The following is a 21935-nucleotide window of genomic DNA, read 5'->3' on the forward strand; positions in this document are numbered from 1 at the left end:
GGAAATTCTTGCATTTTTCACAGCTAATTTGCTTCTCCAATTTCACAGAGGATTCAAGTAATAGTGCAGCTTCAATTGTTCATTGCAAGCACTGGGGAATAAAACCCTAAAAGGATTGCCTTCACATCACTTCCAGAAGAGACTGAAAATTGCTCCACAATGTTTGCCTCTTGCGTTTGGCGGTGGAAGATAATGCACTTCCATCCAAGCTGTTAGGCTGGCTACAAAAGCACTACATCTGGCATAGCAATCCTTAAAAAAAAAAAAATCCATTTTCGTGCATTTTTAGGGAACTTGGAGGAAAGCAAGAGCTCCAAAGGTCTCCAGCATCAAGCAACGCGGAGTGCTTTTACATGCAAACACAGATTACTCTGTACCTCACAATGTCAAAACAGCAAACCCAAAACAAACCTAAAATGAAACTTAGATTCACAAGGTGCCTGAGGGCTTTCTTCTACGCACTTATCAACTAGGAACACAGCAGGAAGGTGCAGGAAGTATAGCTGCCTAAAGTTTCATACCAACTACTTACCCCAAAGCCCGAGTCCAGAGCCAGCCCACGACATTTCTGAGGTAAGGGGCAAGGTGGCATCTCCCATTCCATGCACAGGAGCTGACTGAATCTTGCTTCGACACCAGAGGGCGGAGGGGGAAACAGCATCCACTACCACACCTGAGGACATAGGCTACTTCAGGTACGCAATGCGACACACGTAGCTCTGTATTCCAACATCTTGCTGCTGTTGCTGCTCACTCTTTTCTTTTATTAATTTACATGTGCTGCTCACTCTCAAGAACCTGCTGCCAGAAGCAACCACACCTCTTTACTTGCCCTATTAGAGAAGCCCTATTATGAGGCCCACTAGAAGCTGACTAAGGACTATCCATCCACCTTATAGCACAGAGGTGGCCAGAGGAAACATGGGGCTACTTGAGGCAATGAAATCAGCAGAGCACTCACAGTCCATTCAAAAGTCCTTGTGCCACATGGAGTAGGTCAGTGTACATTAGCAGCTTAGTTCAGCTTCTTCCCATACAAGCCCAACCACTGCTCAGGCCACACCCGCACCATACATTTTACATACCCCAAAGAATCATGGGAAGTGTAGCTTGTTAAGGCTGCTGGGAGTTGTTGAGACAAAGGGCTACAATTCACAGAGTTCCCCAGGAAGAGGGATTGATTGCTAAACCCCCTCTGCTAATTGTAAGTATGTGAGGGGAATAGGGGATCTCTTAACAACTCTCAGCACCCTTAACAAATTAGGGTTCCTGTTTTTTGGGGGGAGGATGCGATGATTGTTAAAGTGCTATTATAATAGTGCTTTGAATACATTGTGTGGATGTAGCCTGAAACTTCTGCATTGTGATCACTGTTCCACATGCTCTCAGCATCTGAATTGGAAACACCTGTGCCAATGAGCAACTGCTCCACCTTGCTGATGTTGTGAGTTGGAGCAGTCCTTGTCTCTGGGGCTTTCCAAAGAAGATGCAGCATCCTACCTTGTCCAGAAGAAACTTCCTATGGCTGATGAGTGGCCCTGTGAACTCTGCTCCATTTCTGTTGGTTGCTTTTAATTTGTACCGCTGGTTTTTCAAGGACTGGAAAGCAGGTGAAAGCATGATTCTGAAAGGGGGGGGGGTGGTCAGAGAAGAAAGGGTTAAACAACACACCTGCACGCCCCACCTGCTATCGTTTCTCCTCTCAAACTTCCAGCTTTCATCGTTAAACACATATACCAGTGCAATGTTGTTAACATCAGCTCCACTCACAGTGTAACATTGAGTTTGGCTTTAAGTGGCTTTTTTAAATATTGCACAGGGTAACTAAAACGCCTTCACATTTGTAAAAAATATAAACACAAAAAACCCTGGTGGTAACATAGAACATATTTTGATAAACAAACAAGCTTCACCTATTTTTATTCTAATACGGTATTTATTTTAATACTCCCCAATGCTATTGCCAGATACCATCAGCATTACGACCCTTGGTCATGAATTGTGCTCCTGTGCCTTTAATAATTGTTTGGTAAATATATATTCAAAAGGCAAGACAGGAGCCTCTTTCAGTCCTCCTGGAGATCCCATGGACCAAAGTTAGGACCTTCTGCATGCAAAGGAGATGTTCCATCCTGAGCTGCTGCCTCCAGTACTAGGGATAATAGTTTGGAGTCATTGGTTATCTTAGGTTTAACTTTGAATCCACTGCAGAATGTAATTTCATGAGATTTTGCTCCCTTCTGTTGCAACGAGAGCAACAAGCCAGGTCTAGTCATCCTCAGGAAATTAAGTTTGTGAAATTAACTGCAAAGCTGGAATTGCCTGTTCAGGAATCTCTATGGGCTTCAGGGGCAGTTTTATTCTTGACCAATTAATTATCTCATTGAGGAAGGCTTACCAAATGCAAACAGTAATAAAATATAAATAATAGGATAGGTTTTAATTGATTCCCACCGTAAACTTGAGGGGTGGTGGTGGAATGCTTTCATGGATGCTATTCTGAAGAAAAAGAATAATTGGCTCATTAACCATAGCTGTATCAACGTGTTCTCATTAGGAAGGTCAAACAAATAAAAAGAAGTAGTTCTGAGGAGCACACCGTTCTACATAAAAGAGGGCAAAAGTTCTACAATTTCAGTCAAAGGGCTCATGTAGGACATAGGCGCTTCCTGTGTTGTTTTAGCACTGAAGCAGGGTATTTGTGGCAAGCAGTTGCAGGGGTGGCCCAAGGCATCTCAGGTGCTGGGGGGGGGGAATCCCCACCACCACCTTCATAACAAGCCATACCTACTGAAATCCCTTCTTTTTCTAACTATTAAAGGTGCAGGAGTGCTGCCCTCTCCTACTATCAAGCATGCAGAAGCCCTTGTCCATTTTAAAAAAAAAACTTGGATACCCTACTCCCCACTGTCTTGGGTTCTGGGGACAGCAGCTCTGCCAGCTTTGGGGGCACTAGAGACTTAATGCAACTGTGCAATACTGTAAGCGGGGGTGGGGGAATCTCTCCCCCATTCTATATTGGCTCCATACCAGCTAGAGACAAAGGCAAAATGAATGGGACCAGAGTCAAAAAAATAATAACGGATGGAACAAGCGATGGGTGAAGCAATGGAACAATGGGTGGACCTCTGTACAGTAGACCACATTCCATCTATAAGAAGGTCAAATGTTCCTACATCCCCAATGCCCAATCTTTATCCTAATGAGCAATAGGTATTATCCTACAGGACAGGGTGTGGCCTGAAGAGGAGATAATCACAATGGCGGCCAAATTTGGCCCTCCAAGCTGTTCTTGGACTACAACTCCCATCATCCCTAGCTAACAGGACCACTGGTCAGGGATGATGGGAACTGTAGTACCAAAACAGCTGGAGGGCCACGTTTGGACACCACTGACTTAGGAAGAGACCTGGGGGCTGCATTCAACTCCCAGGAGCCCGAGGTTCCCCAACTCTGCTATAACCAAACAGGCACTCTGACAAGGCAGGTCCCAAGATGCAATTCTCTAGGCTGCACCTCTTGCCTCCCTCTAACTCCAGCTTAAAATGTTCAGCTCCCTTCTCTTCCTTTTCTTCTAATGTCTCTCTTCTCCATGACTTCACCTTCCCCAAGCTGTCAGGGGTATCTAATTCAAAAGCAAAGAGGGATCCCCAGCCAGTAGTAGCCTAACAATTAGTGATGAAGCATTAACTCTCCACCCTGGGCTGTTAACCAGCAATCCACCCAACACAGGAAGGATCAGCAAAGATAACTCTTGTTGCAAGACCCTTTCATAGGCTCCATTTCTATGGTGCTTGTGTTATGGTGTAACAGAAGTGCCAACACCTCAGGCAGAAATACTGCCTGATCATTCACCTCCCTGATGCAAACAGTAAAAAGAAAGAAAGAAAACAATCTTTCTTTTCTTTTTAGCTGGATGCCTGTGCCATATACCTGGCCAACAGAATAAACAGCAGTCACTAACCATGCCATGTTGAAAAGAATGGCAGTTAATCCAAGAGACACCTGCAGATGTTCAGTTCACCAGGAAACCCTGCAATATATCTTTGGAGGGTGTCTGAATCCGTCTTTTATTTATGAGTGTAGTGTCTCTTTGCTTGCTTGGGTCATTATTTTCGGTGTACATTTTACAGTCTGTTTTTGCAGATGGTTTGTGTATAGCCAGGGCACTCAAGCTGAGTTATGTGGTGCTGTGTAAAAGGCTTCCCACAAATATTTTGCAGCGACTACCTAAGGGAGGAAGAGAACGTTCAAAAGAACAGGCAGGAGAGAACCAAAGTTAAAGATCAGTCGGAATCAAAGGCAATGGGCACAAAGTTACTCAACTGTTATTTGTGGTATATGAGACGCAAGGTCCTTTACACGCCTCTCCAATGTACCCTCAAAGCAATATGCTTGAAGTTTCAATTGAACACATGTGGAACTGAGCCTGGGAGAGTAATTTGCCCAAGGCCTGTCAGGAAGTCTAAAGCTAAGTGGGATTTGAAGTCAGGCTGCTAAGTCCGTGTCTACAAACATGTTGTCCTCTGTCTCTCCCCCCCCCCCCCACAAGACACACACAACCACAAACCCCTTTTGACCTAACATGACAAAATAACATAAAATGGGGGGTTCATAGAATTCCAGAAACAGACACACAGAACCTTTCTATATAATGTTTTCAGTTCAGAAGTTGGATAGTTGAAGCAATTCACCATTTCAGCAATGAGGGCTCCCATCAGAAAGTTCAGAGGGTGAGGGAAATAACAGTGTATGTTTGGGAAAACCTGCAATGTTTCTCCTGGGAGAAAGTCCCACTATTTTGTTTCCACTGGGAACAATACAGGGTGGTGTTGTAAATAAAAATATGCCCTTTTCCCTTATGGGGTATCCAAGAGCCCATATAGAGTCCTTACATAGGTTCCCTATTGGTAGGAGAAAATAACAGAGGCCAACCAGAGAATATTGAGAAGCAAAGCAGCTAGTAAGCTTGATCTTTATTGATCTGTTGCAACAGGGTGCTCCCCTCCCACGCAGGAGAGGAAGAGGACCCCCCAGGATTGCTGTGCCAGAGCTTATAAAGACTTTTGAAAATCCCATTCTCTAGATCAGGACCACCCCCAGAAACATTATGCATACATCACAGACGGGGTATAACCTAAGACCACCCCTCAGGTACATGCATACATCACAGGAATTTAAATGTTGTTTTTCTCCTCTCACCTCTACTATCTCCTGTCTAGCAAGTTACTTGATTGGATTGCCTGGGGTGCTTGGCCATTCTTTTGTAGTGTTAAAATACTTATTTCCTGGGCCAGGTCACACCTTATTCAAACAGACATATCTTGTGAGGAAAGAAGACAATGGGGAGGCTTTAAGACATATCTTGTGAGGAAAGATTTGGTCAGTTCAGGAATCAAAATGGTTCCAGGTTGGTCTTCCTGTGTTGATCTATGTATGTGCAGTTATGAACATTACCATATATCTAATACCATAAAATTCCTATCACAGTGGCAGGGATCACAGCAAGGTTGTCCAATACAAAGTTGACTGTTTTTGTGAGCACAACATCTTGCAAACCAGTCACTTCCTTCTTCCCACATATATTTGCATTGTTGCAACCACTGGCTCTAACTACCAAACAACTACTGTTCATTCCAATAAGCTCATTCAAAGAGATGCCTAACAACCAACTTGCCCACATCTTGATCTATTTCTTAGTGGAAAAACAGCTTAGGAATATTCCCCTATCTTTTGGGGGCATAAGGCCAGTCTAGCTTGGCAACAAAGAACTCATTGCCTAGTAACATTTGCATTAGTATTTATGTTGAAGCAGATCATGGAAGACCCACAGCTCAGTATATACATTCATGCAGAAGGTTCCATGTTTAATCCCTCACAGCATCTCCAGTTAAAAGGATCAGATAATAGGTGATGTGAAAAATCTGTCTAATACCTTAGAGAACCACTGTCAAAACCGACAAATACTGTAGTAGAAATTAGTTTCCTATGCTGCTGTCATGGAAAGGTGTTGAGGGATTTGCTGGTCTATCTTATGGTATGTTGAGGGTGTCTTTTTGAAGCAATGCTCATTGTTGTTACTCAGACAAACTTCAGCTATCATAGCAGATTGTCTTATGCACTATGACACACCCCTCCTTGATAACTCTGTGGTTCATGGTCTTATAATCAACAGTGCTCACTGGAGACTCTGGGTTTTAACATTTTCCAGCTGCTGATGGTTCTGGGTATGTTTCCATTGAGTCTGTGTGTATGTAAACATAGCTAGAACATGCCTGTATGTTGAAATAGTCTGGGAAGGTGCAGCAGCTTCTGTGAGGTTTCCTGTGTTCTGGTTTAGCAACAAATGGAGTTTAAGAGCATGCTCTCCTGGACCAACCCCAGCTGCTCATTCACACTGCCTCAGTAATGACCATCATTCATGGGTTACGTTGCATCATCAAAGCTGATGCTCCTCCTTGTGATTTTGTTCACTAGTGGTTGGTCTGCTACCTTGGCATCCAGGGGCCAAAAGATATCACTATATGGTCTTGGGTTGCCTCTGCTCCAGTGGCAAGAATGCATGGCAGAAAGGTGAGATGGTCATAAACAGTATGTGAAGAAATGAAGGCACACACATTTGGAGGAGTTGTGAATAGCAATTCACACACACACACAAAATGAATTTGGTTACAATGTAAGGCGCGATGTGCACTGATGGCAAAGCAACAAGCATATGGAATACAAATGCATGATCAGATACATATGCTGTCAGGGAAATAAGTAGTCTCAGAATAAGCTATGGGAACCTCCAGAAAGTCCAAATGGGGGTGGTCAGTGATATTTTAATAAACTACTAATTGCCTATGATATGGAAAATTGTGGTTGAGTTCCAGATTTAGTGGCATGTCTAACCTGTGGGGCTGCTTGAAAACAGCTGTCACTTTTGGAGGAAGGAATCCAGCCAATTTCCCCATTCATTTGTTGCCAAATGCTCCAAATCCCCAGCCAGTTCCGTGCAATGACTGGCAGGTCACAGGAAGGAAAGCCAACTGGCTGCCGTACACGATTTTTAAAATCCCAGCATTTACTGCCGTCTTACTCTCTTTGCCCTACAATGAAGGATGTCAGTCTAGCAGTGCTTTAACATTGTGATTGTTTTTTAACTGTTCAGTTTACAGCTGTCGTCTTCTATCAGGGGAAAAAATATCAAAGAGGTCAAAAGTCTCTGGTAGCCATTACCAGGCGGAGAAGAGCAACCTGTCCTGTCCCCCACCCAACACATGCAGACAGAGGCTCCTACTTGTAAGTAAGGAAGTGATCTTTATTCAGGCAAGTAATAGTACAGTCATGGCAGCAGACTCAATGTTCAGGAGTTCAAGAGCAGGGCAAGAAGTTGAGAACTAGATGGAAGCCATGAAGATGTCCCAACAAGTTTCCCCACCTCCCACCAGCTTTTAAATATGAAGTGCGGCATGCTCGTTTGCAAGACTCTCTTGGGAATGTCAAGACTGCAGGTGCAAACCTCTGACCAGGTGGGTGGGTCTTCTTCTATCCACAAAGGTAGACATTCATTCTAGGCAACAAGGCCACACCCTCCTGTTCAGTCATTGCTACCTACCTCCCTGCCACTGCCAGTCAGCCTCCCTGGCCCCATTGGCTGAACAAAACTCTCTCCAGCCTCCACCGAGGCTCTCCACTCTGCAGAATATTGGAGAAGAGAGCCATTGTCCCTTCTCCTCCTTCCAAAGCAGCTGAGGTTAGTGCGAAAAGGGAGAATTCCCCGCTCCTCCAACTTTGTTGTTGTTGTTGTTGTTTAGTCGTTTAGTCATGCCCGACTCTTCGTGACCCCATGGACCGGAGCACGCCAGGCACTCCTTTCTTCCACTGCCTCCCGCAGTTTGGTCAGACTCATGTTTGTAGCTTCGAGGACACTGTCCAACCATCTCATCCTCTGTCGTCCCCTTCTCCTTGTGCCCTCAATCTTTCCCAACATCAGGGTCTTTCCCAGGGAGTCTTCTCTTCTCATGAGGTGGCCAAAGTATCGGAGCCTCAGCTTCACGATCTATCCTTCCAGTGAGCACTCAGGGCTAATTTCCTTAAGAATGGATGATTTCAATCTTCTTGCAGTCCATGGGACTCTCAAAAGTCTCCTCCAGCACCATAATTCAAAAGCATCAATTCTTCGGTGATCAGCCTTCTTTATGGTCCAGCTTTCACTTCCATACATCACTACCGGGAAAACCATGGCTTTAACTATACGGACCTTTGTTGGCAAGGTGATGTCTCTGCTTTTTAAGATTTAAGAACTTAGGTTCCCGTATCTCCCTCCGATTCTTCCTTTTCCACCTCCTGCATCAATGTCTGCCAACCCAAGCACAGCCTCAACAATGCTCCAGGGCTCATGACACAACCCTTTTCTTTCAACATTCTCAAGGCATTTGACCATTGCTCTGTAGACAGATAATCTGACTGGCTCCTTTGTCCTTAACCCTTGGTTTTACTTAGACATGGATACTGTTCATTATCTTACATTCTTATCACCATTCCCCCCTCCCCTGATCCTTAGTGCTTCCTTTGTGCTCTACAAGTCAGCTGCATTGGTCATGATCAAGTAGCTACTGTGGTCTGTTACAAAATTATATATAACACCCTGTCCATTTTGTCCATGTTTTCATTGTTACAGATTGTGGTAATTTTTGTCCTAGATAGAGCTGTTCCAACTCATCTCTGCATTTACGGCTCACTCTCTTTCTCCAGATGAAGTATATGTCCTCTGCCTCACACATTACTTTTGCGACAAGGGATTAGCTATTTCTGGAAACTGCTCCGTTCCCTGGCTCAACTAGTCTTTTGTAGTTCAGGCTGCATCTCCCCCTACAGCTATTTATACTATTCTGATATATATGACTTCATGAAGGCAAAGGAGACAGCTGCCACAGGTGTCAAAACCACCACAAAGATTCCATAGGTCATTGGTCTTCATGTGATTTTGTTGGTTCTTTTACTAAAAGGGGGGGGGGGAGGTAGAGGGTGCAAAGAGGATTCCATGACAAGAGGATTTTGTTTGGAACATTTCACAGTTGTAATTACATTGCCCAAGAAGAGAGTTACAGATTATGCAGCTCATAATACCATGGTGTAGGTAAAGATTTCCCTCCTCTAAGACCAGTAACACATGGTCGCTCTTGGTTTTACTGATGACTGATAGCTTAGGCAGCAAACAAAGACTCAAAGCTCACCTTCCACATGGATAACAATATAAACAAGGTTCTTGCCCGTGTTTCATTCATGTGCAGATTTCACACCCACTTCCGATGGAGGGTGGCCGGATCTTGGCAAAGTACATAAAGCCCAGACATTTATTGCGAGAGGACGAGAAAATGAGACACATACAATAAAACTATTTTATTTTATTTCCTGAGAAAGGGAGAGAATAAAACATGAAACTTTCAGGCTATGAGAAGTTTTGACCAGAAAAATTGCTAGGCAAAAGACCAGGCAACCAGAACCTGAACACCCAGGTCAGCTACAGCTAGGAATGGGGGGATCTGGGTTTGCAGATTTTTGGGGAGAGGTGTGTGTGTGTGTGAAAAATATCCTAATGAAACATCATCCACATTTTGGTGTGAATTTCCCCTAATAGACACATTTTGTATTCAGTTTTGCCTAATATAGACATTTTTGCAAAGCATATTTCCCTATATAATGCATTTTCACCAATATATGCATGCATCACTCTGGTATATGCATTTATATACATAACGTGGCTGCATAACTGCCCAGCAACATCTGGAGAAGTATGAAGATTCAAGGATGACGTTTCAAGCCATTTGAGTTTGCATATTGTTTCAGAAAGTGCAGAGCAGGTAGGTTTGCCTTTAAATGCAACCTGAATCAGAGTTCTCCCCCATCCACTGCAACCAGTTAATGAACAATCTACTCTATGGTGCTACAAACATGTTTGTTTTTTCAGTCACAAGCTCAGGCAGTGAGTGCCACTCGGATTGTAGCCAAAACGGGGCCACCCCAAGGTTTAAAGGTAGTGCAATTTTTTTAAAAAAACAAAAACCTAAGGGGACAAACTTGGTAGGTGGAGGATCTAAAATTAACAGCAGGGCTTATATGGATGCAGACAGCAAAGAACAGAGAAGGTTGGAAAGAACCTGAAGAGGCGGATATCCAAAGATGAATGTGAGATACTGGAGGAGGAGGAGGAGATGATGAGAATTAAAATAAACAACAGCCCAATTAGGACTAGCAATGCATAACAGCGTAACAGTTGGAAAAGGAAGAAGAAGAAAAGCACAGCAGGGTGGGAGGACGGAAAGCCAAGCCTGGAGGGAATTGATCCTTGAGCACGTCTTTTAGACAGGAGGACAACATTTTATTGCAGCTCCCTCTTGAACAAACTGTTAGTAATAATATAAAAAGTCTGTCTATTTTTTTGTTATAATGCTTTTATTTATCATGTTGTTTTAATGTACAGTGGTACCTTGGGTTAAGAACTTAACTCGTTCCGGAGGTCCATTCTTAACCTGAAACTGTTCTTAACCTGAAGCACCACTTTAGCTAATGGGGCCTCCTGCTGCTGCCGCGGCGCCGCTGCACGATTTCTGTTGTCATCCTAAAGCAAAGTTCTTAACCCGAGGTACTATTTCTGGGTTAGCAGAGTCTGTTACCTGAAGCGTATGTAACCTGAAGAGTATGTAACCCGAGGTACCACTGCATTGTTTTCTTACGTTGTGTTTTGCTGTTGTCTTGGGATTTGTAGGAAGAGTACTATAAAAATATTTGGCATACATAAATAGGAGAAGTAGAGAGAGGGCCTGTGGAATGTAGCACAGAGAAAATCCTATGGGAGACAGTATCTTTCACTGGGTATGGCCTGAAGGCACATGAAGCTACCACTTTGCTGAAGCTAAGCTAGTCTGGGTCTGGTCAGTGCCTGGATGAGAGACTGCCTAAGAACCACATGCCTAGGAACAAAGGAAAAGTAGCTTATAACTGAAAGAAAATAAATAAATAACATTTCTGTAAGACCCTGCCTATAGGGACTGGATAACCCAATGGCTGGAGCAGGTTTTACTTCTACCTCAGGAACAGGGCCTTTGTCCTACCATGGGACAAAGGGAGGCAACTGTGTTAGGTGGCAAATGCCATGGCAGTGGCAGCCTTCCCCATTATGCCTCCTCAGGCACCAACATTTATTGGGCCAACCAATCTCATAAATACCATGACCTTTACTTTCTGCTTTGGAGGTGCTGTGAACAAATTTTATTCCAACATCAACAGTATCTCCAAGAGATGTTTATGTTGCCTTCAGGCATGATGCATTAACTGTGCACTGTTCCCTTAAGTACAACATGGACTCGGGGCTACCCACTTCTATCTATTCCTGTGAACTTCTGCTGCCCTGTGCTTTAGATTCCTGCCAAGGAGTTGTTGTTTTTAAAAAGTATGCACACATACACAGACAATTTTTATTTTTATTTTTTAAAAAACTTTTTCTATGTTACCAACCCCTACTTGGAGTACGAATGAGTAATCAACAGGCAACAAAATAGTGAATGGTGACCATTCACTTCTATGGTATAACATGCAGTGGGTATGTGCAGCCTTTAAAGTGAAGGAGAACACAGATCACCAGAAGTGAACATCAGTCAAAGAACTTGCATTATGCAGTCTAGGATGTTGTCACAACCCACATAGTCTTTATCAATCTATATACCTACCTACCAACCTGTTCTCAGTTTCAGTGCGGAAGGCAAAACTGACATTAATATTTCTTAAACACACAAAATCAAGATTATTTTGGGGGGGGTTTTGTTTTAAAGGTAATGTTGGAATTAGACTGACAAAAAGCTCATCCTATCATACCGAGTGAAAGTGCTTGCTTCCATTGATTACAAAGTGACAAATCCTCTTAAAATCCCAGCAGGATCCTAACCAATTTATGGACACCACATCTCAAAGGTCAATCGCCAAAGGACATTCGGAGAGCAGTGCAGTTACCATATTGAATGTCCTTTTCAATACAAAGAGCAACTGTAATTGCTATTGGCTCTGTAGGGGGGAGAATTCGCATTATGCCTGTGAGCCGCAAAGCATCCCTCAGCAACACCGTTGCCATGTTACAGGAAGACAAGGAGGAGGCAGCTTCACGGATACAAAGGGTTTTTGTTCTTCAAGCAACAAGTCCCCATTTCAGCACCTGGTCTCCTTAAGAAACAGTCAGGGCCTAAGCACCAGACAAAGCCTACCTAGGCAGATGCCTTTTCTAGGCTCTTATACCTATCTCTGAGACTAAGAATGGAGTAGTGGGCAGCTGGATTGCCACCATTTTAAACTCCCCACAGTGTGCCCTGGAAGGATGTTACATTGGGCCATTATTAGAATAATTAGATAATTAGAATAGTCACAGGTGCCTGTCCCAGAGCATGATGGTGGTGGTGCTTGAGGGGACCTATAGAAAGCATTTTGCCAGGCCCCCCTCACACCTAAAGCTAGCCCTGTGAGAGACATTGTCTAAGATGGAGTATATTTATAAATGCTACATTACACTGATTTGGGAACAACAGCTGGAGGTCCATGAATCAAATCTAGCTCAAGAGGTGCCCTCTCCCCTTTAAAGTTACCTAGACCGAGACCCAAAATAGGAAATTGTATTTTAATTTATTTTGCTGTCAACTGCCCAGTCAATAGAGCATGAGACTCTTAATATCAGGGTCATGGGTTTCGATCCTCACATTGGATGAAAGATTTCTGTACTGCAGGGGGTTAGACTAGATGGTCCTCATGGCCCCTTCCAACTCTATACTTCTATGACAGAAAGCCATTTTGGAAGCTGGGAACTAGGCACTGGCTGAGAGGTCACCATGTGCTTTGGTCTTCTGGTCTGAAAGCAGGCTCCTTACTAAACTACTTGCTGACAGAGAGATAAATGCCTTTCTGGAGGCTGCAAGAGCAACTCTCAGTGTGCGCCCAATTCAAAGCGATTACCAACCAAATTAAAATAAATGAGCAAACAAAATAATCAGCGTTTTCAGAAACTGCTACCAGGCAACCCTTCCCTCACATCACATCCTTTGGCACTATGTAACATAGATTCAATAAAAAAATAACCCCCCTCCCCTGCACCCCAGCTGTAGCAGTCAGGATTGCAAAAACTTGCCGCAATTTGTAAGAGAGACAGATTTAGGAAATTACATAAAAACTTCAAATTAACCAGCCATTTTTATTTATTCATCGAAAACTGGAAATGACCACGTATGCCCAATATCTGAACAAGAAGATATAATTGGGGGGTGGGGGTGAGGTAGGGAACAAAACTTCATCTTCACAAAAATGAACCTCTAAAACACCCCTAGGGTACATATATACCATACATTTAAAGCACATTCTCACTCCCCCCAAGAGGGCAGAATGGGGTCAGGGATGGAACAGGCCTATACGTGAGCACTGATACGGGCAATGATCCGGAAAGCAACCCCCGCAAAGCAACCCCCGCGCAAACGGGGAGCTGCCTACAGTTCTACATGAATGTGCCACCCGCTCAAGAATTTCTGCTTCAACGATGGAGCATTCTGCCCCTCTCTTCAGCCCACGCACCCTTAAATCTGTTCTGATACTTTGAAGCCAATGTGAGGAAAGCGTGGGATATGCACAGGGAAAGGAAGTTTGCTCGCGCAAGCATAAACCCTTGCACCAACTGAACGAGGGCACCGGATGCCGCCCTTTACCACGGCATCTTTGAATGTGAGAACAGTGAGGTGGATTTAGATGGGGCCACTGATAAGAAAATCGCAGTAGCTCCCAGTGGATTTATAAAAGGGGCCAACATGCCACTTAATACGTCATCTAAATACCTTTATAAATAATGGGAAGGATTCAAATGTAACTTGAGACTGTCACCATCACTCACTTTATGCAAAAGCCTGTAGAATACCCTGAAAAGCTCAACGGAAGGGAATCCACCTTGCATGCCAGAGGTCCCAGAGTTCCATCCCCACCATCTCCAGGTAGGACTTAGAATGTCCCCTGCCTGAAAGCCACTGTAGACAATATTGAGCTTGATGGACCAATGGTCTGACTCAGCAGCTTCCTATGTTCTTATGTAACCAAAGCAATAGGAGTGGCTCCAGTTAGAAGCACAAAATGGAAGTGCCAGAAGGCACTGGCATGGGGCTCTTTGGATCCAGGCCAATAGAGTACTTCTAAGTGCTATAGGCTGCATATCTGAGCCTCCTCCATCATATGCTGAAAGAGAGAGGCAATGAAGCATGCAATGAAATTGGTAAACAAAGCAGATAGCTTAACTACTACTGTATATCATCACAGCAATCTGTTTACTGGAACAAGATAACATTGAATTTGCATGTTTGAAGCCAAACAGTCATGCAGCTTGCAAATCAAGAATGAAACAGTGGGCAATTACAATAAAATTCATTATTCAAGAAATGTCCTTAGATGAATTCCTTATTCGCTCATTGCATTCTTTTAAAATTCCTAAGAATGTAACTGAAGTGTTTCTAACACAATTCTCTACCTAAATAAAATAATGCAATTTCTGTGAAAGTGTCAAATGTAATTGCATGTACAGAAAGCAATACTACTTGCATTCACTTAATTGAGTGTTTCAGAAACAGTTAATTCAAACAGACTCCTCTCATTACCAAATTGAGTTTTTAAAGCCAATGTGTTTTTTCTCTCCCCCCCCCCCGCTTCTCTCTTATGCACACATCCTAAACCAGAGCCCCATGAACAGCTTAATTAGGTCTTATAAGCATGAGCTATCCTATTAATTTCAACAGAGTGAGCACATCTGTGCATGCAAAGGATAGGTATACATGAATGGGGCTGTGCTTGGAAGCAGCAGACTCCAGTGGCACATCAGAGATCCCAAGTACACAAGGAACTACTGTGCTGAAACACCCTCTCAAGGTCATTGTGGACCACATGCTTCCCTGGGCAATGACCATCTTTGGTGCGACTTTCCATTTGTTCAACTTTTGAACAATATTTTTTAATCCCATTTTGTAATCTCATGTCTTTGATGCACAATTTTCAATGTAAAATTTCAATGTAAAAACTGATGTAAAATTTCGCGCATGGAACTGATCAACAACCATGCGCATGCACACTCTTTAATTTTTTTATTTAAAATGTTCATATGCCACCCAATAACTAAGGTTCCCAGACTGATAGAATATAGAGTTGGAAGGGATCACGAGAGTGATCTAGCCCAATCCATTGCAATGCAGAAATCTTTTGCCTGGCAATGTGGATCTTGAACCCACAACCCTGAGATTAAGAGGAGAAGAAGAAGAGGAGGAGGAGGAAGAGTTTGGAATTGATATCCCACTTTATCACTACCCGAAGGAGCCTCAAAGCGGCTAACATTCTCCTTTCCCTTCCTCCCCCACAACAAACACTCTGTGAGGTGAGTGGGGCTGAGAGACTTCAGAGAAGTGTGACTAGCCCAAGGTCACCCAGCAGCTGCATGTGGAGGAGTAGAGACGCGAACCCAGTTCACCAGATTACGAGTCTACCGCTCTTAACCACTACATCACACTGGCTCTTACGCTCCATCAGTCTCACGCTCTATCAGCTGAGCTATTCTAATGGACAATTACCAGTAGAAACATGAAGTCTAAACACAACAAAACCAACAAAAGCACAAATCCAAAATACAAGGAAATTACGTCAGTGCAAAGCCTTTAAAAAGCACTGGAATACTCTTAGCTTTGAAAGCTGGGGTGGTGGTCCTAGCATCCAAAAGATCGCAATGGAGGAACCAGGCAAGTCTCTCTGGTGAGGGAATTCCACAGAGGTGCACCACCACTGAAAAGGTCCTTTCCACATTTGGCAGAGGCAGCCGTAGAAGGGCCTTAGAAAATGATCCTACAGTGCACCTAAGCATACATGGGAAGAAGCTGACTAGTGGCCACTGGCTAGAGACATTTAGAACTTTTAAGGTTAATACCAGCACTTTGAATTGGACCCAGAAACAAACTGAATGCCATCACAGATGGCAAAACACTGGTGCAATATGGTTTGTGGAATGGGCAGTGGTGGTGTAAACTTTCTCCACACAGAAATCAGTTTAAATCAGGGTGGGGGAAGTTGTGATCCTCCACATGATACTGGATTACCGTACAATTTCCTTCCTCTTTGGCCATTGACCATGCTAGCTGGGGCTCCAACAACATATGCAGAGTTGCAGGTGCCCCATGCCTGATTTAAAGCAAACCCCACCCTGCCCAATATTTGTGTGCAGTGTTAAAATTGCAAGAGAAGCCATCACATCACCTGTTATAACTTGGATAGAGGGATTCTCTTCACCTCCCTCTCAGTTGTTCATGGAAATAGTTGCTAACATTCACCCTATTCATTTTTTTACAGGACAACATCATGGTGTCTATTTAGCGTGTCTGTTAAGAAGACATGTCAAAAGTAATGCTTAGTTCTCATTGAGGTGGCAAACTGCATCTTAGGTTGGAGAAGAAATTCAATACAGCTTGCGATTAAAGATGAACCTACCAAATTATCACTTTTGAAATAACCCAGCCATCCTTCAACAGTCACACATCTACAGATTTTGCAATGTAGTTCCCCAACCAAGCAATGTCTACAAAATGCATGTACTTTGGTAAAGTGTACCTTAAAATGCAGTTATAAAAAAAATAAAATACAGAAATGTCTTATATTAGGGGAAATTGCTTTGCAAAAATGGGTATATTACAAAGAATTACATTCACACACATGTATATGGGGGGGGGGGAATTGCACACAAATGCTTAAGAATTTTCATGAGGACTTTTCTTTAACACAAAGTGATATAGAGTACTGAATTTAAGACTAGCAAAATGGTAAACTGATAAAAACTGATAAATTCACCCATCCCTACTTGTGTCAGAGCCATAGCACTCTAAACAGAACAAAAGAGGACATACAGGTAAGCTCTTTGATTATTATGCTTTGGAGAAGGGAGCAGCACACAGAAAATGAGCATGTTAAAGAGAAAGCTAGACAAGTCCTTCTTCTTGAAATGCTAGCTTTCTATGTGCAGGAAATTTGGTGGGGGATGGATGAGTTATCCAAGCCCAGACATGGCTTTACCACCTCAGCAAGAAATAGGCTATGATACCTTTATACGATAAGCTTTAAAGGCATTAGTCTCGTTGTTTAAGTCAAAGAGGTGAAAACGGCAAACACAGCTTGCTTTTACCATTCACTCGTCCTTAGAACAAATTTGTCCTCTACAAGATTACAGTAAGTTGCGAGGAGTGTAAGGTGTCAAGAAAGAGCAAGAAATCCTTTATGAAAGTAGACAGGGAGACAGTGATGAATGGCAAGAAATCAAGACAGCTAAAGTGATGAGAATGTTTGCACACACACACAAAAAGGTCTCCCAGCTCTCACATAACTGATTCTGCTTTATAATGAATTTCAAGTCCACCAGCCTAATCACAGTAGGCCCATTCTGTTTCAAACTGTCCTTGTTTTATCCGAGTCAATGTCTCTCCTTATCGTCTCATATGTCATCCAGCCATAAGGCAGTTCTCCTACTGTCTCAGTACCAATCAACTGTCATATTCTGTTCTTACATCAAGACATTTCATTCTTAGTATATTAAACATGCTAAGGAGCATTCAGAGCATTCACAGGCATAAGTTTGTGTCATTAGTGTTAGCTTTTTAATACACTGCTACATATACAAATCAGCATTGTGGGTGAAGTATCGACTCTCACTGGCAAAACTTGTTAACTGTTTGGAAATGGATTCTGTGACAGCATCTCCCAAACTGTCCATTTTGGGACAACCTATTGGCAGGCATACTTTAAAGACAAGGCATCCCATATCTCTGTTTCTTTAGTCATTTTCTGTTGAAGTAATTATTTGGATTTTTGACTGACTTCAGGTGCAATATCAAGAATTTGGCAAGGCAGCAATCTTGGGCTCCCTGCAGGGTAATTTCCTAGAGATGTGTCATTAACGTAAATAAATTACTATTTTCCAATTCTATTATAATTGCTTTTTTGTAATTTATTGATTGTATGTTTTATTCATTGGCCTGGTTTGCATGTAATGCTAAGTCAACTTATGACTTAGTGAGAATGAGCAAAAATTGTGACTGTTCCCCCCACCTGCTGGTCCTGAAGCTGCCAGATTCCTAAATCCAAGTCATGGCTCAGCTTAGCAGCTTAGGTGCAATTCTGAGCTTGGTTTATTTTGCTTCCAACAAGCCATGAACTGTTATGTAGTCAAGTTTTGTTCTTGTTTAATCACTCAGATTGTCTGGGGTGCAGTTTTAGAATAACCTGAATAAAACCCTAGGTGGATTCTGATATCTCATAACTCCTAGAAAAACAAGCAGTAGGCGTCTAAACATTACAATACAGTCTGGTGGCTGTTTCTCAATAAATTAATTGCTTTTATTACCCTGAGTTTCCTGATAGAGTCCTGATAATGTTGTATCACTACTAAATGTAGGACATGGAATAGGGTTAGGTGATGCAAATGAATGCCTTCTGCACACGGTGGTCCACAAAATCACCAGGAATCCATACCCAGATGCCTGCATGTACCAGTCATCTCATTCATCTGGTACACAGCTTGCTCCCCCTGCAGGGATGACTCCTGTAAATGCACCCTATGCATATAGAACTCAATATGTGTAGGCCAAAATTGCACACTCAGTTACCAACCCCCACCCCCGGAGCATATCTGTCAACTTTTCCCTTTTCTTGCGAGGAATCCTATTCGGAATAAGGGAATTTCCCTTTTAAAAAGGGAAACGTTGACAGCTATGCCCCGGAGATGGACAGCAAAACCTCAGCCTGCGTGCAAGTTGGATTTTATGTGTACCCCGCCCCAACAGAGCCAGCACACATGATAAGTGACGAGTAAAGTCACTTCATTTTCTGATGTGTTAAATAAATGACTGAATCCCACTTAGAATACACCTATTGAAATTTATGAATCAATCTTAGTCATCTCCACTAACGTCAATGGGGCTACTCTGAGTAAGACCAGCACTGAATTCTAGCCTGTCTTGAAAGCCACCTGCTCGGTCATGGAGTATCTGCTTCAATAATAAAGAGTGTGACCCCCAGGCATGTTCAGTGTACATTTCTGCCACAGTGCAGCCACCTTCGTGCACCTGAGATTTAGGAGTCAGGACTTGAAGTCAACAAGAGTGTTTTTCAAGAAAGCTTCAACTCTGGCACCTTTGTTTTGAGAAAGCACATACTACCCTCTGATATTGACTGTTTAAAAATGTGCTTTAAGACCCTGAGAGCAAGCACGTAGCGAATCAAATATTTATAGAAGAGCAAATATTCACAGGGCGAAATATCGGAAGTCAGCTCTCAAATACTATCATGCATTAATCACATACTGTTTGATATTGTATCAAATGTCAAATGCCATAGCTGTCCACTGTCAAATGCTGTCAGAGATCCAACAGCTGGCAAACACCAAATATGATCTCATCTCTGCTATCAAAAGCTGTCAGATTTCAAAGTAATATATGACATGCTGAAATTAAATATCTCCAGATGTTAAATTATAACATCGAAATTTAATATTCAGAAGTTAGTTTCAGAAAGGATTGGGAAAATTTGGAGAACTCTCCTTCATCCTTTGTTGACCAGCAAACAAGTGGGGCTAATAATAATAATAATAATAATAATAATAATAATAATAATAATTTATTTATACCCCGCCCATCTGGCTGGGTTTCCCAGGCACTCTGGGTGGCTTCCAACAAAACACTAAAATACAATAACCTATTAAACATTACAAGTTTCCCTAAACAGGGCTGCCTTCAGATGTCTTCTAAAAGTTTTGTAGTTATTTTTCTCTTTGACATCTGGTGGGAGGGCGTTCCACAGGGCACGCACCACTACCGAGAAGGCCCTCTGCCTGATTCCCTCTAACTTGGCTTCTCGCAGCGAGAGGACCGCCAGAAGGCCCTCGGCGCTGGACCTCAGTGTCCGGGCAGAACGATGGAGGTGGAGATGCTCCTTCAGACATCAAGTATGGCACTTCCTGGTATAGGAAGTGCCCTTATAATGACTCATAATATTGGATCATCTAACTCAGTACTGCACACACTGACTGGCTAAGGCTCTCTAGGGTCTTAGAGAGAAGTATTTTTTCAGCCATACCTGAAGACACCGGGGATTGAACCTGCAACCTTTGGCAAACAAAGCAGATGTTTTACCACTGGGCTATGGTCCTGTTCACATGATCTAGCAGATACTAAATTTTTGGCCTACCCAACACTACAATGTTGTTATTAGGAAAAATGGGATAACATTGCCCATGCCAACCAGAATTCCTGAGGAAGGTTGAGATATAATTATAATAAATTCCTATGTCTAGTTTCAGGGAATTAATTCCTCCACATGTGTTGAAGGGGAAAATGTTCACATGCAGACATGCATGGGGAAGAAATTCAGTTCAGTTCTCATTTTAATGTGAATCTACCTAATTTGCATTTCCCAAAAACAACACATGCACTGAGACCAGCTATCATTCAAAATTCACACTTCTCCAAATTTTGCACCCCACCCAAAATGTGTACCAAAAAAATGGCATATGGAGGGAAAGCATGCATAAAAATGACTATGTAATTGAAAATAACACACACAAATGCAATATATTTGGGGAAATTGATTGCAAAAATATGTATATTAGGCAACACTGCATACCAAAAAAGGGTTGTGTTAGGAGGAGGAATGCACACTCAAGTGCTGACAAGTTTCTTGCTTTATTTGGGGGAAAATGAGCCTAAGATTAGAAGGGGGAAAAAGAAGAGAAACGGAAGGAAACCAAAATGGACAAATTTGTTCATCCCTATTGAGAATATACTTAGCCACCAACATTTATTTACTACTGAAAAGCAAACAGATTCCCCTTTCTCAGAATGCCTATACACATTGAATTTCTGTCCATGCACAAAATAGTTTAGCCTGCAGATGCTTGTGAATTGCTACTTAAAATACCAGCTGAGTTAGTTTACTGGGCTGACATGTGCAATAATAATTGAAAGTGATTGCTTTTCATTCTGTAACATCCTGATGGTATCATTTTACTACACTGAAACCAGGTTTCTGCCCATGTTGTAATTCTTATCTTGAATCTCCCTTTAATGGGGTAGTCACTTCCATGGTCTGTTTCTCCATGTAAAACAACCTGTTTAGTGCTTTTGGGCTCCAGAGACCCTGTAAATCACGAACTGAATATTTCCCCCTCCTCCGTGTTGCATTCCTCCTTTCAATTTATGTTCCCCTAAGAACTGCTGCTAAAGCTACATGTGTAGAGATTAAAGGCTGGTCTACTGTGGCTTACAGACATCAAAAGCCATGAGCTGTACGCGACTGGAGTAAATTGAAAGGTACTGACTTTTGTTAGGCTACAAAAGCCTCTCATTATCATGCCAGTGGCAAGTGTACCTTCCTAGTGATCGGCGATGTCCATCAAAAGTGATAAATACAACCTCCCATGAGAATAGGTAAAGGTAAAGGTACCCCTGCCTGTACGGGCCAGTCGTGTCCGACTCTAGGGGTTGCGCGCTCATCTTGCTCAAGAGGCCGGGAGCCGGCGCCATCCAAAGACACTTCCGGGTCACGTGGCCAGCGTGATGAAGCAGCAGCTGGCAAGCCAGCACCAGCGCTGCACACGGAAACGCCGTTTACCTTCCCGCTGTAAAGCAGTCCCTATTTATCTACTTGCACTTAGACGTGCTTTCGAACTGCTAGGTGGGCAGGAGCTGGGACCGAACGACGGGAGCTCACCCCGCTGCAGGGATTCGAACCGCCGACCTTACGATCAGCAGGTCCTAGGCACTGAGAATACAAGGGCTCTAATCCTTGTGGGATGTGGGGTCTTCTTGTTGTTGTTGTTGTTGTTTTCCACTTACAAAAGGAGGTAGAAAACAACATGA

The 21935-nt window shown here is 42.9% G+C and overlaps 1 long non-coding RNA gene across 1 annotated transcript in view; it reads right to left on the minus strand.

The window, feature by feature from the left end:
• Positions 1-573: 573 nt before the first annotated feature.
• Positions 574-21935, minus strand: part of LOC310673429 — a 90066-nt gene continuing 68704 nt past the window's right edge. Inside the window, exons 9-10 of the long non-coding RNA XR_014508997.1 lie at positions 1501-1624; positions 574-673 (exon numbers count right to left, since the gene is read on the minus strand). This is a non-coding gene — a long non-coding RNA (uncharacterized lncRNA). The remainder of the gene's footprint in view (positions 674-1500; positions 1625-21935) is intronic.

The sequence above is a fragment of the Podarcis tiliguerta genome (assembly GCF_965153285.1).
Source record: "Podarcis tiliguerta genome assembly, chromosome: 3".
NCBI lineage: Eukaryota > Metazoa > Chordata > Lepidosauria > Squamata > Lacertidae > Podarcis > Podarcis tiliguerta.